Source organism: Cryptomeria japonica, chromosome 7 (genome assembly GCF_030272615.1).
Source record: "Cryptomeria japonica chromosome 7, Sugi_1.0, whole genome shotgun sequence".
Classification (NCBI taxonomy): domain Eukaryota; kingdom Viridiplantae; phylum Streptophyta; class Pinopsida; order Cupressales; family Cupressaceae; genus Cryptomeria; species Cryptomeria japonica.
The window spans coordinates 12750251-12762720 of NC_081411.1; the positions used below are offsets into that span (position 1 = coordinate 12750251).

The 12470-nt window shown below is 37.3% G+C and overlaps 1 pseudogene; it reads left to right on the forward strand.

The window, feature by feature from the left end:
* The first annotated feature begins 11754 nt into the window (after window positions 1-11754).
* Window positions 11755-12226, forward strand: LOC131039908 (SKP1-like protein 12; annotated as a pseudogene).
* Window positions 12227-12470: the final 244 nt, after the last annotated feature.

The window sequence follows — 12470 nt, forward strand, 5'->3', positions numbered from 1 at the left end:
GTGAGACCTCTAGAACAAAAGCTAAAGCATCAAAGAAGCAACCAACATCCAAGCATAAAGGTAAGAAAAAATTTAAACCTATTTGCTTTAACTGTCTCAAAGAAGGACATAATACAAATGTGTGTAGAAGCAAGGCCTACAACAATTTTCCTTATTTTCTGAACAATAAGCCTAGATTCAATGGAAACTATTATGCGTACAACAAGTTTGGGCATAGAGCATTTGAATGCAGGTCAATTTTGCACAACTCTAGGAGATATCCTACAAGGACTCAAGGAGTTATCCTGAAACCTTCTGTGAACTGGAATCCCAACTGGTATAATACCTATGACCATCGGTCAGGTGGTTATCAAGTGACAACTAGTTGGAGAGCAACTTGTTTGATCTGTCATGGCAACGGTCACATTGCTACAACATGCAAAAGGAAGAATGGAATTATGAATAATGGACCATGGAGAACACTTGGAGTGGTATGCTATCATTGCAACATACCAAGACACACTACCAAAACTTGTAGACTAAGAGAGAACCTATCGGATGATATACTGATCACTCCTGAAGGGAAGATTGATGTTAAAACCATTCAAATGGAAATGAATAAAACATCGAAAAAGAAACCAGAAGAAGTGTCACAGGATGAACCAGTTTCTGCACCTAGTGTAGAAGTCTTTGAACCGACAAACTGAGCTTTAGAAAATCTTAGGGGGAGCATATTGGCGAAATATTTTGAACCCCTGATTTATATCGGTAAAGAGCTTAATCAGTATATGTTACCTATCAATCGACAGAAGATTTGAAGCCATAAAAGGAAAAATTAGGGTTTGTGCCCTAATGGTGATGCATTTATTATGGTAGGTGAAAGTTTGTTTAAAAAGGATTTTTGGTGTCATTTTCACTTATTTGTTTTTGAGAGAAGAATTTTTCAAGTGTAGAGCGACCAAGAGCAATTCATCTAGCGATCCAAAGTGAAGTTAAAAATCTTGCAAAGGAAACAGAGATATTTTTCAATCTATCAGTGAATAACACTAAGCGGTAATCGAGCAACCAAAGTGGTGTATTGTGGGCGACATTGCCAAACCCTAAAATTCAGATTGTGAAGATATTTTTTGAAATTATTTCTTATCATGGCTTCTGCATCGCACTCTAGTTCTAGTGCACCTGTAGATTCAGCTAAATTTCTTCAAAAGAAAGAAAAATACAACGCCCTATCTAGAATACCCATTGGAGTTATTGTTGAGGAAGATATTTTAGGGTATATTGACTATAAACTGGAAGACCTAGGACTCCTAGTGATTCATTCCCAACTAAGTTTGTTATGTGGGGATGATAAGAAGATCAAACCTGAATATAGTGTCCTTGAGAAGATGAAACTGCACAATGCGGTGTACTTTCTGGAAGAGTTCATAGAAGAACATATCCGCATCATCCTCAGTAGAGTACATGGTGATAAGATGTACCTCAAGTGGATGTATGATATCACACCGAAAGCAATTCATGTCATCACTGGTTTCTATAATATTGGAGAGGTGTCAGCTCTAAGGAAGGTCACCAAGACTGAAATGACTAAGCTCACTGGTTCTCTGAGTGACCAATGGGCGATGACCGTCAACACCATCAAAGATGATCTAGTGAAGTATGCTTGCATGGTGATTGGTTACTTGATATTCTATGCCAGCAGAATGAACTCTGTCCCTACTACTATAGTGAATGGTGCTTATCGGATGATCAAGGAAAACACTACATTTGACCTATGTACCTATTTGCAGAAGCAATTGCTATTGAACCTGAAGTCCATCAAATAGGACAATTCTCTAAGGTTCAGGTTTGGACAACTTTTGGTCGGTTTATTTTTTTACTTTCAATGTTATTTCCTTGGAGTAGGTGATGTACAATGGTCTCCTGACCTACCTATTTCTAGGCAAATCAAGGAAAGTCTACAAGTAGTAGGAGCTAGATATCCTGAGGTTCTAAACAAATATTTCAATGAATTCAAGCAAAAAATGAACAAGAGAATGAGGATATCTAATGATATTGTGAAGTATTATAAAGATTACATCTGCTTCACAATAAAAGGTAGATGAATGCATAATGGAAGCAGTGGAACCGAGAAAGGAAGTGGTTGAACCTATGGGTTATGAAGTGGTGAATGACCTATTGATCGGGTATGCCTTTACCCTACTTGACTCACCACTGGATGCTAAGAAAAAATGAACTGATACCTACTTGGAGAGAGTCACACTAGTTGAAGAAACAAAACAGAAAAAGGACAAATCAGTGCCATCGGTATCTGCATCGGTTATCTTTGTCAGTCTGAAAGTGACCAAGCAGTCACCAGCTAAGAAGAAACCTGAGGTTATTCCAGCCAAAGTATTTGAGACGAAGCAGAAAACCAAAACCAACTCACCGAAATCAGAGGACATTGAACTGGAGATCCAAACAAAGAAGACAAGACAATCAAGCAAGAAGGAAAAATCTACCGGTTATGTTCTTGCAACTTTGACACTACTAAATATAGATATTTCCTCTTATAAACCAATGACACATTCTCAGAGGACAATTATGAATATTAAGAGGAAAGTTCTTGATGATTTAAAGGAGTATTTTGATGATTTTACTAATAGTGAGAAAGAAGAAGTAGAGCAGGAAGTCATTAAATATTTGTGTTAATTGGTCGCCATCAGAGATTAGATTGGTTACAACAGATTCTTTGTACAATTCTTCAGATAATAAATGACACATTGCCATTGAGAAATAACACAAGATCAGGGAGAAAAATTTTGCACAATACTTTCCTGATGCTTCTAATTCATAATTATTTGAGATAATGGATAAAAACAAAGGTCTCTTCTTCATGAGAAGGAGAAGACTCAGACTACTAGAAGGTAGAACTTCTGAAGTGGAAAAGGACACACATTTACATGCTAAAGCTACTGTCAGGTTACACCAAGTATCTGAAGCCAATAAGAAGGCTGAACAAGAACCTAACCTATCCTCGGGCAAACTGGATTAGGCATTTGACAGTGAAGGGAAAAGAGTGACATAGAAATTTGACACTATTGATGTGGATGCTTTAGATGTTGAGGATGTCACTCCTGACAAAGAACATGTAGAGACATTTAACACAGAATGGGTTAAAAGGTAGCAAGCAAGAACAAAAGAGTAGTCAAGAGATCTTTAGAAAATTTAAAGACCAACTCTAGAAGATCTATAAATGCATTAAAAGATATGAATATACTATAAGGATATGAATTCAAGGAAGTCATTTAAGAATTTGAAACCAAGAAGGCATGAAGGGGATTTGACCAAAGTGATCAAACATGCATAGGAAGGGAAAGGAGAGAATGGTAATCAAGATTTTGATCATTCTACAAGATTAGGAACAAACAATTTCATCACAAAATAGGGCCCATCAGTCATAACTCTATACAATATTGTAGTCTTGAACAGGTAAAATGATTGGCTTTTGTTGATCCAAAAGTACAAAATCATAGTACAAGTCTAAAAATTGTTCTATTTCTTCATGGACTATAAGTTACAATGCCAGTTCTACTAAAAAACAAAAGGAACAGCTCATAACCATAAGAAATAAAACCTTCCTAAGATACTATGAAGTATCCCCTTATACAATGCTTTTTCCTTGCATCTTTCTAGGCGTACACTTGAGTAAATTAATGCACTCAACATCCTATGAAAAGGTCAAATCACTTTTAAGGAGTTTTGTTACTCCACCTAAAAGGCTCCAACAAGGCATAGAAATGATTAGATGTCATTGTTTGTTCTGCACATTAAGTGGATAGATGAAATGGTCTACATAATATGCTATCCTCAACCTCCTACACTTGTCTCTGCCTTCAATTAATTCCCTAGGAAAATAAGGACCTCATTCCCTCCTAGAAGGAACAAAGAGTTTATTGCATTTAAAACCCATTTTGACATATTCCCTTCTTCAACAAAGCGAACTTGAATACAGCCATTCCGTCATCATGTGCTTAGAAATCTTCTTCATTCGCTTTTAAAAGCATTTAGGTTATGGTGCTAACTTAACCCCTTTATCAATTCCAAAGATCTTGGAGCTTCTAGGAGCATGCCTTCATTATTTTCTCAACTGCCTTCAACCCCTTCCCTTCTTGTAATTTGGCGTAGAGGAATCTTTGTCTTCACAAGTATTTACATTTGGATACAGTGTTATGGTTTTCATATATCTTATTATTGGTATGTCTTCAAGACTGCACTTTTCATTTTAACCGTGACAACTATTAATGCCTATAACTGTCACTGTCATTTCTAGGACTAACAAGCATGTTATATTTGTTATCTTACTTTACTGTCCATATTTCTTCATAACCATGTTCATGAATTTTCATATGATCTGACTGTACTTGGTGTCTTTGCCATCTTTATTGGGCTTATGAGTTGTCATTGCTTTAACATGTTATTGTTTCATCAAGCCTTTCTTCTAAAGCACTATTATCTTGTATCACAATCTCTGTTCTAAACACTAAGTTTAGGTTCATGTGTTGATATTCCATGACACTTTAATATCTTATTAACATTTTGACTAATGATCCAACATAATACTTTGTTTTAATATTGTTTTGTTTTCCTTTACAATGGGTCATATTCTAACTCATTTCTTCTCTTTGATTCTTTATTGTTTTTTTATTCTTAAAAATATTCTTCAATGACTTGAATTCCACCTTCTATATGAAGACAAACTCTGTCTACCTCTTCCATTATGCATAAATTTTTTATTCCTTTCTCTAGCACATCTCTTCATCCTCACTCTATTTTCTTCTTTTCTCCTTCATATTCAACATAGAGAACCATGGCGCCTCTTTGGGACCATGGTGCCAATAGAACCATGACACCATGGCACCCTATCTAGGTAGTTTCACTTTGCTACCTTGGGTTACATGCAAATCAACAACTCAAAAACAACAAAAATCACACAAAGCAAGGTTAGTTAGCCTACCTCGTCTGCTAGGAGACCCTCCTCGATGGTTTACCTCAGAATATCCATCCTAGTGGTCTGATATGGTTTTCTACATGATATTTTCCCCTCTTGGTAGACCCCTTTGCACATTAAAACAAAAATTCTGAATAAGACAAATGAAAGGTGAACATGTAACTATTAAAGGTAATTTCTCTCAAAACCTTAATTTCTTATGTTTTATCAATCATTTCACATCTTGAGCTAGAGGACTCTAATTTCTCATTACCTACCTTAAATAGTTTGAAGATTAAAACATGACACCTTATTTTTGTAGCTCCTAATTAGTAAGTAGAAATAGTTACTAAGAATGTGGTTTTGTAGAATTCGATTCCTAACATTGTACTAAAGACACTACTTGCAGTATCACAAAATTGCACCTTTATCCAAGTTAATGCTTATCTAAGCCTCACTTTAGCATTCATGGACTTTAGTGCGTATTATTCTCCAAATTCCTTGCTCGATTTACAACCTTAGTGATAGGGAGGATCCTAGATTGCTTGAGTCAGCTTAACTCACTCTATGGTTTTCTTCCCGGCCTAACCTGGGAATACTTCACTCAATTCCCCTAATCCAATCTAGGTCCTCACTATCGAGGGTTATTACTCTGCTCTTTGTGAATTCACTTCCATAAATCCACCAACTCACTAATCCCCTGAATATAACCAGACACCTTGCAGGATTTTCTCTACCATGGATTATTCCTTCAACTACTTCTAAGTTGTTCTCCTCCTCATGCATGGGTCTTTCTTCCTATTGATCCCATCTTCCCCTTGATCTAAAGCTAATAGCCTAGATTCCAATCTACCCTACAAGTGATTCCTTTTGGTCATTGATACCTAGCTAAGCTGTCATCAAGCTCGCCGATGCCATTCCCTAGTCCTCTACAAATGGAACTCTATTATACATGACTGGCTCTTCTTGACAGCTTCCAATGGTCATGTGGATCCCATGATGGATTCTTAAGATAGAGCCATATTTACAACTACTTGTCACTAACAAAAACAAAAAGAAACAAAAATATGACTTTATTTATAGAGCCAAGCTTGGCACAAACTCAAAATTGGAATTCACAAAATACAGAAAAGAAAAATCTACATTATCTGCATTATCACTTGAAGATTTAAGCCATGTTAGCAATAGAAAGGAAACCAAAAAATGATCTTCAAATTGTTATTAAAAAAGAAGTCTATTCTTGTGGAATCAACACTTCTGACAATTCCAATCTAACCTATCCAACCAGTTACAGAATGCCCATTGGGTCTTATATAGCCTCCTAGACATGTTGTGAATCATCCTTAATGGATGAGATTCCAAATTGAATAAATCAGTTTTTGTCTATAACTGTCTTTCTATCTCCATCGGGTCATCAGAGTAGCCTCAAAACACTCACTCTGATGTCTGATGTCGGTTTACAAATCGCATACTTTTTCATCAGGTTACTAGCATAGCAATAAATAGCTCTTGTCAATGGCCGATGGTGTGCTCTCAACAAAAGTTTCCTTATTGGGTTGTCGGTGTATCTCCAAACATGTAATCCCGATAGCTGATGGTGCACTCCAAACTGCATGCTTTTCCATTGGGTTATCAGGTGGAACAAAAAAAAGTTATGTCGATACCTAATGGCTCCTTCCGAACTCACTCCGCTCGTTCCACTCTGCTGGTGACTTCATCGGCTCATCAGGGTAGGTACAAAAAACTACCTCCGATAGTCTGATGGTCCACTTTCACTCGCTCCAACCGCTGGTGACTTTATCGAGCTATCGGGGTAGGTAGGAAATAGTCCCACTGATGGCCAATGGCACCTCATCGGGTTATCAGAACAAGTGTAGCTGAAACATGAAATTTTCAAAAATGAAGACAAAAAAAAACACTCCAAGCTCCAAACATACAACCTAATGGACTCGAATCAGTCCTTATGCCAAATTTGCCAAAATTGCAAAGGGTATTTTCTCACGTTAAGTGCTCCTGCACCATACTGCCCACACGAAAAATCAAGTCCCCCCTGGGGGCAGCAATGTGACATCAATGCCTAGTCGTTTGCAATTGAATTCTACAACCCAAGTGGATTCAGCTTTAGGTAAGTGTCACCACTTGACTAAGTGTTCCATATACATGCCATGCCTTTTTTTCCGCTTCACCCTAGAATCTATAATTCATTCCGCCTATGGTTTAGAAATGGGTGATACTAGAATATCACTAAGAGTAGTTTCCCCTTCTGGATATGGTCCATCTGGCACTACTAAGGGACGTTTAAACTGAACTAAGTCTTGGACATTAAATACAGGGGACAATGCCAAATATGTGGGTAAATCTACCTTATAAGCATTAGAGTCATACCTAGCCAAAATTTTCCAAGGACCTATTCACCTCATTTGAATCTTGCTAGGGACTCCCTTCTGCAATCTTGCCTTGTTCAAATGTACCATAAGCATGTCTCCAATAAAAAACTAAATGTCTTTTCTCCTCTCATCTGCTTTAGTCTTAATCCTCTGTGTAGTGTCAATCAATGTTTCTTGCACTTGTTCATGCACCTCTTTCATAGACCACATGAAATCCTTTGCATGTCCACTTCTTACCTATAGTTCTATTGACACTATCATTATATGCAAATTCTACCTACAGTAGCACTTGGAACAATTTGTATGAGGGAGAAATGAGCACATCTGTCCACACTCCTTTGTTAGACACCTCAGAAGATTACCCAGTACTTGGTTAATGACTTCAGTTTGACCATCTATCTACGGATCAGATGCAGAACCAAAAGAAAGGTTAGTTCCCAATATTGTCCATAGAGTTTTCCAAAAATGTCCCATAAACTTCATGTCCCTGTCTAAAACTATACTAAGAGGCAGCCTGTGAATTCTTACCACCACTTTGAAAAATAAATGTGCAATGTAACTAGCATCATGCGTAGTCCTGCATGGAACAAAATGACTCATTTTGCTAAACTGGTCAACAATGACAAAAATACTATCCAGGCCAGTCTTGGTTTTTGGAAAACCTACAGTAAAACCCATGCCGATGCACTCCCACAGTATTTTGGGAATTGGTAAAGGTTGGTATAGTCTAGCATTTGAACTAGTACCCTTGCCTTTCTGACACACAAAAGACTGCTCAACATAATTCTTGATATCTTTATGAATTTTTGGCCAATAATAAAATCTTTGCACCAACTCAAGTGTTTTATTTAGACCAAAATGTCCACTAAGACTTCCATTATGTTTTTCCTATGTGATATTTTCCCTCATAGATCCTCTTGGCACACATAATTGACAACCTTTAAACAAAAGACTATTCTACAATGTGTAATCTATATACTAGCTATTGAAATGATCATTATACTCACTGCATACCTTGTATACTTCAGAAAAATATTCATCTTCTTTGCAAAGCTCGTTGAAACTCTCAACACCTATGCTCTGCAAAGTCAATTCCTGGACAGTGAGAAGTTTTCTACTTAAGGCATCTGCTACCTTGTTCAGCTATCCCTTTTTGTGCTTGATAGTGAAAGTGTATGCTTGCAGGTATTCTATCCATTTGATATGTCTATTGCCCAACTTTTCTTGAGAATTGATAAAACTCAAGGCTTGGTTATCTGTAAACACTACAAATTCTTTGGGCAAAAGATAATGCTTCCACTTCCTAAGAGCTTGCACTAAGGCATGGAATTCTAAGTCATAGGATGCGTATTGCTTCTTAGATTCATTCAATCTCTCACTAGAGAATGCTACTAGTCTTCCCTATTGGTTCAAAATAGCTCCTACTGCTATTTGACTAGTATCACATTCTAAGGTAAACAACTTATCAAAACTTGGTAACACTAGGATGGGTTGGGTATCTATCCTCTTTTTGAGAAACTCAAACCCTTGTTCATCTTCTTTAGTCCACCTCAGCTTAGTTTTCAACCCACCCTTAATTGTAACAAGAAAAGAAGCACAAATTTCACTAAAACCACGAATGAACTTCCTATAGAATTGGGCAAGTGCATGAAAACTTCTTACCTCAGTAGCAGTTTTTGGTGTAGGTCAACTCTGTATTGCTTCCACCTTGCTACGATCCATTTCCAAAGTACCTTGGGATATAGGAAAACCAAGATAAATGACTTCTTGTTTCATGAATTCACATTTTTCAAGATTGATTGCCAACTGTTCCTCATGCAGTTTCCTTAAGACAATCTGTAGGTGTTCAAGATGATCTTCCTCTATTTTGCTGAATATGAGGATATCATTAAGGTATACCACCACAAATCTACCTATGTAGTCCTTCAACACCTCATTCATCAACCTCATGAATGTTCTAGGGGCGTTAGTAATCCCAAATGGCATAACCAACCACTCATATAACCCTTCTATAGTCGTAAAAGATATTTTCCATTCATCCCCTTCTTTAATCAGGATCTAGTGATAACCACTCTTTAAATCCAGCTTAGTAAAATACTTTTCTTCTCCAAGACAATCCATCAAATCCTCAATTCTAGGTATAGGAAATCTATATCTTATGGTGATTTTGTTTATTTCCTGAGAATAAGTACATAATCTCCATTTACCTCCTTTCTTGGTTGCTAAGACCACTGGTATAGCACATGGGATTATATTTTTTCTGATTAGACCTTGATTAAGCAGCTCTTGTACTTGTCTTGCCACTTTTTTATTTTTTTCAGGACTCATCTTATATGCAACTTTATTAGGTAGTGATGATCCAGGTATAAATTCAATCTGGTGACTTACTGTTCTAGGAGGAGGTAGCATTGTTCTAACAATTGTTGAACCTCTTTGGATAAACTTTCTTATTTAGTCTTTGTTTCTTGACTAAGTTTCACTAAGAGAGCATAATGTTATCCATCTCCTTTCTTCAGATCTCTCAAAAATTCTTTTCCTCCAATCAACAACACATTAAGACCACTAGTCTTGGTTCCTTCATCCTCTACCAAAGATTGAATCATGTATGACACCCCTTCCTTTGTGAATGCATAGGAGTTATTTTCTCCATCATGGATAGCTTTTCTGTCAAACTGCCATGGTCTACCTAGCAACAAATGACAAGTGTCCATGGGTATAACATCACATAAAATTCTATCAGAATACTTCCAAATTGCAAATTCAACCCATACTTGTTCATTTACTAACACATGTTGTCCTTTATTCAACCATGTGACCTTGTAAGGATGACTATGTGGGATGCTACTCAACTCAAGTTTACTTACTACTTCTTCGGAGATGATATTTTCCATTGATCCTTAGTCAATGATGACTTTACACACCTTACCAAGTATCTTGCACTTTACTTTGAAAAGTGACCTTCTTTGTTTAGGCTCTTCCTTAATTGGCTCCCTGATTAGCACCCTTCTAACCATCAAATTCTCACCATTCTCTGAGTCAATGTTTACTTCAGGAGACTTCACACTACTAGAATCCTCTTGCACATAATTGATTCTTTTCTCTTTATGTGATAAGGTTGCCTTCTCCGGACACCTATAGGCAAGATGATCAAAATTATTGCAATGGTAACATTTCATGTTTACAAGATATGAAGCTCCGCGAGAACTTCCAGATCTACCTCTGTTGTTGTTGTGTGACCTCTTCCTCTACCATAATTTCCTCTTCCACTAGATTCATTAGTCTACTCAGTGAATTTTTACTCTCCTTGTGATCTTGCATCACTTCCTTTTCCACTATAGCTTCCTCTATAACCTTTTGAATCTTGGCCTCTACCTTTGCCTCTGCTAGTACTTTCATGTTTCTTCTTATTCTTTTCCTCTACTTTCATGGCCAACAGATAACATTTGTGAACAGTATTTGGACTCAACAAACTTAATTGCTCTTGTATGTTCCATCTCAAACCAATAAGATACCTTTCTACTCTAATGCTTTCATCCTCCACAACATTTGACCTTAGACACAACTTTTGGAACTCTTCAGTGTAGGTACTTACATCTCACTCCATTTACCTTAGGTTTTGTCTTTTCCTACGTAACTATATTTCATAATCCTCAGGAAGATAAGTCTCTCAAATTTTGCTTACCATCCCTTTCCAAGTAGAGATGGGGATCTTACCTTCTCTTTCTCTCTCATTTTGTATAAACTTCCACCAAGTAACGACAACACCTATCATTCCTAACCTAGCCACTTTAACCCTTTGGGCCTCAGGCACCCTTTCACACTCCAAATGGTTTTCTGTACCCTCTATCCATTCCATTACAGACTTTTATTCCATCTTGCCACTAAACAGTGGTACTCCTTCCAAAGACTTTCCACTCATTGCCTTTAAAGCCTTCAAGAATGGCTCTTGATCAATAACAGGGTCTTCGGCAGGGACTTCATCCTCTATTGCCAATATTTTATCCTTCTCATCTATCTAACTGCTCCAACCTTTCCTTGAGCAATTGGTTTTCATCTTCTTGGTCAGCGACCTGCTTAGCCAATCCTGCATTGGTCACCATCTTTACTCCTTATAAAAACCTAAAACTTAACCACCTCCCCCAAAAAAGTAAATCACACTATTACATCTCACCTCTTATTATGGATAATTACACCTGTAAACTTCACAATATAAAAATAAAATAGAAACATAAAAATTAGACTGTAAAAAAACACTAAAACATAAAGTTACCTCCCAAAAGAATCCCTAAACAACATAAACAAAACTCTATATGTACCAAATTACATAGCGAGTTTCCCAACATTTTTTTTGTCAATAACTGTTTCAATCCTTTCTGTGACATTCCCTTCGGGACAGGCATGGCGGAGGATCTCACTGTAGCCATGGCGAAGGAATGTAAGGTGAAATTGAAGAGTTCGGATGACAATATTTTTGAGGTCGAGTATGCCGTAGCCATGCAGTCACAGTTGTTAAAGAACGGTCTGGCCTGACACCGGCACGGACAGCACCGTGCCTTTACACAATACTTCCAGCGAAATACTGGCGAAGGTGATCGAGTACTGCAAATATCATGTTAATACCGCCAACACCATCTCTATGCAGGATGTGAAGATGTGGGAACAGGAGTTCGTGAGGGACCTTGATCAAGCAACTCTTTGTCATCTCATCTTGGGCGCCCAGTACATGGAGATACGCAATCTTCTATACTTAATATGCCAAACTGTAGCAGAGAGGATTAAGGGTAAAAGCCCAGAAGAGGTCAGAGAGATATTTAACATACAAAACGACTTGACTCCTGAAGAGGAGGAAGAAATCAGGCGTGAAAATGAGTGGGCCTTTGAGGAGGAAGTTTAGGAAGAAGTCGAGCGTGAAGGTTGAAAGCATGGTACTTTTCTTTGTTGTCAACCAACTTTATAGTCAGTTTCTGGGGTTCAAAAACTTATGGGTTTTATTTGATATGCTATTTTCTTGGTGTGCTGGACTTAACCTGCTTTAGGTGATAATCTGATTAGGGTTTGAATTGTTTTGAGCAGATAAATCTGAAATGTTACTTTTCATTTCAAATTGGTATTTTTTTCATTGAACATAATATTATTTT